The sequence below is a fragment of the Urocampus carinirostris genome, unplaced genomic scaffold (genome assembly GCF_059441175.1).
Source record: "Urocampus carinirostris isolate Australia breed hairy pipefish unplaced genomic scaffold, RoL_Ucar_1.0 HiC_scaffold_174, whole genome shotgun sequence".
Lineage (NCBI taxonomy): Eukaryota > Metazoa > Chordata > Actinopteri > Syngnathiformes > Syngnathidae > Urocampus > Urocampus carinirostris.
The window spans coordinates 11,070-14,318 of record NW_028283276.1 but is presented as its reverse complement, the minus strand read 5'-3'; the positions used below and the strand labels follow the sequence as shown (position 1 = coordinate 14,318).

The window sequence follows — 3,249 nt, the reverse complement described above, 5'->3', positions numbered from 1 at the left end:
GGGGGCCTCCATCGAAGCACCCTTCACCCCCGGGTGAGCCGGCGTCGGCCCACGGGCCTGCCGGTTCCCCAACTGAGCGATTGGCACACGAGACCCGCCTCGGAGGGCCCACGTCGGCCGGCGCAAGCCGGTGTTCGGGCGTGCGGCTCCTCCGGCTTTGCGGGTCAAGCTCCAGCGCCGAGGATACTAGGCAAACGTTGGGCCCCCCCCGAGCCGAGTGGATACCCGCCTCAGAAAGAGCTGGGGCGGTACGTACGGACGGCCTCACTAAGAGGGAACGGAAGCTACTAAAGCACACGTATAACTGTCCGATGTGCGAACGAAAGTGAGGCCGGACGAATCCGATACGAGTTACGAGTGAGGCGGGATCCACGGCTGGCACTCGCGGGGCCCTCTTGCGAAACCATGCCTCGGCGTGAACCTTTTGGCGGCAGAACCAAGACGAACCGAGGTCGAGCTTCCGTCTCGAGCCACACCCAGACGTCCGACCGTCGCGGAGCCCGACGCCACGCGTGCTAGGGCTCCGCGCGAAACATCGTTTCACGACACCCGCTCGTCAGCCCGTCCGAACGTATACGAGTGTCGCGCGGCCCCCCGGGCCCGGCTGTAGCCACAGCCTCGTCCCGGACCAGGGCCGCACCGCCACCAGCAGCGCCCCCCCGGCGGCAGACGCACTCTGGTTGATCCTGCCAGTAGCATATGCTTGTTTTCAAGATTAAGCCATGCATGTCTAAGTACGAATGGCCAGTACAGTGAAACTGCGAACGGCTCATTAAATCAGTTATGGTTCCTTTGATCGCTCCACCGTTACTTGGATAACTGTGGCAAATCCAGAGCTAATACATGCAAACGAGCGCCGACTCGCGGGCGGGGCTCCGGCCTCGCCCCGGGGACGCGTGCATTTATCAGACACAAAAACCCACGCGGTGTCCGGCGGGCGGGGGCTCAGCCGTCGCGCGCGTCCCCCGCGTCCGGCCTCCGCCTCTCCGGGCGGGGGCGTAAGCGGCGCGGGCGGCTCCGCGCGCGCCGGTCCTCGTTCCGCCGGCCCGGCCCCCCCTTTGTGTTGACTCAGGATAACCTCGTGCCGATCGCTCGCCCACCCGAGGCGGCGACGACTCATTCGAATGTCTGCCCTATCAACTTTCGATGGTAGACTCTGCGCCTACCATGGTGACCACGGGTAACGGGGAATCAGGGTTCGATTCCGGAGAGGGAGCATGAGAAACGGCTACCACATCCAAGGAAGGCAGCAGGCGCGCAAATTACCCACTCCCGACACGGGGAGGTAGTGACGAAAAATAACAATACGGGACTCGTTCGAGTCTCCGTAATTGGAATGAGCCGAACACAAACCCATCGGCCAGCATCCATTGGAGGGCAAGTCTGGTGCCAGCAGCCGCGGTAATTCCAGCTCCAATAGCGTATTTTAAAGTTGCTGCAGTTAAAAAGCTCCTAGTTGGACCCCGGGACGCGAGCTGACGGTCCGCCGCGAGGCGTGCATCCGTCTGTCCCAGCCCCTGCCTCTCGGCAAAAGCCCCCGTGATGCCCTTCGCTGGGTGTCACTCGCGGGGCCCGAAGCGTTTACTTTGAGGAAATTAGAGTGTTCAAAGCAGGCCACACGGCCGCCCCTGCATATCGCAGCTGGGAATAATGGAATAGGACTCCGGTTCTATTTTGTGGGTTGTCATGAACTGGGGCCATGATTAAGAGGGACGGCCGGGGGCATTCGTACTGCGCCGCTAGAGGTGAAATTCTTGGACCGGCGCAAGACGGACGAGAGCGAAAGCATTTGCCAAGAATGTTTTCATTAATCAAGAACGAAAGTCGGAGGTTCGAAGACGATCAGATACCGTCCTAGTTCCGACCATAAACGATGCCGACTCGCGATCCGGCGGCGTTATTCCCATGACCCGCCGAGCAGCACCCGGGAAACCGACCAAGTGTCTGGGTTCCGGGGGGAGTATTGTTGCAAAGCTGAAACTTAAAGGAATTGACGGAAGGGCACCACCAGGAGTGGAGCATGCGGCTTAATTTGACTCAACACGGGAAACCTCACCCGGCCCGGACACGGAAAGGATTGACAGATTGAAGGCTCTTTCTCGATACCGTGGGTGGTGGTGCATGGCCGTTCGTAGTTGGTGGAGCGATTTGTCTGGTTAATTCCGATAACGAACGAGACTCAAACATACTAAATAGTACCGCGGCCCCCCGCGCGGAGTCGGCGGCAGAAAACTTCTTAGAGGGACAAGTGGCTCTCAGCCACACGAGAATGAGCAATAACAGGTCTGTGATGCCCTTAGATGTCCGGGGCTGCACGCGCGCCACACTGAGCGTATAAGCGCGTCGTCTATCCCCGCGCCGGCAGGCGCGGGTAATCCTATGAACCCCGCTCGTGACAGGGCCTGGGGATTGCAATTATTTCCCACCAACGAGGAATTCCCAGTAAGCGCGGGTCATTAGCCTGCGTTATTAAGTCCCTGCCCTTTGTACACACCGCCCGTCGCTACTACCGATCGGATGGCTTAGTGAGGTCCTCGGATAGTCCCCGCCGGGGCCGGCCCCGGCTCCGGCGGTGTGCCAGAAGACGGTCGAACTTGACTATCTAGAGGAAGTAAAAGTCGTAACAAGGTTTCTGTAGGTGAACCTGCAGAAGGATCATTAACGTACGAGCGGCAGCAGATCCGCCTCGGTACACCCCCGACGAGCCAGACGCCGAGGGCGGCGGGTCGTCGCAGGCGGAGGAAGAGGGTAGACCGGGACGGGACGGGACGGGGGGCGCGGCGCGGGTCACTCCCGGGCCGCGCGTCGGAGCGAGTTCGGCGGGCGCCACGCGGCGCGGCGCGACGCGAGAAAAGGCGGCGGGCGATGTCGCGCTACCTCCGTGCGAGCGGGGTAGCGCGCTCGTCCGACGACCCCAGTAGCGCGGCGCGGCGCGACGACAGGCGACCGCCAGCGACGGGCGAAAGGCGGCGGCCGTGCGCGGGACCCCCGTAACCGGGGAATCCCCCTATGCCGACGACCCTAGCTCGGCGCGGTTCTCGCGCTTCCGGCGCGCGCTTCCGGGGCGGCACTCGCCTCGACGACCTCCCGTCCTTTAAAGGTAACGGTTCGGGCCGGCGCCCCGGCGTCCGTCCGCCCGTCGGTGTCGCGTGTCCGTGCGGCGCGGGGCTGCTCTCGGCGAGGGTCGCCGAGCAAGCGGATCCCCGCACGGATCACAACGGCCGTATGGCGGCGGCGTCGGGACGCCCG

At 62.9% G+C, this 3,249-nt stretch overlaps 1 non-coding gene across 1 annotated transcript; it reads left to right on the top strand.

Moving 5' to 3' along the window:
- Positions 1-673: 673 nt before the first annotated feature.
- LOC148344937 (18S ribosomal RNA) lies at positions 674-2,661 on the top strand. Its single transcript, XR_015848987.1, has one exon. It is a non-coding gene; the product is annotated as an 18S ribosomal RNA (ribosomal RNA).
- The last annotated feature ends 588 nt before the right edge of the window (positions 2,662-3,249 follow it).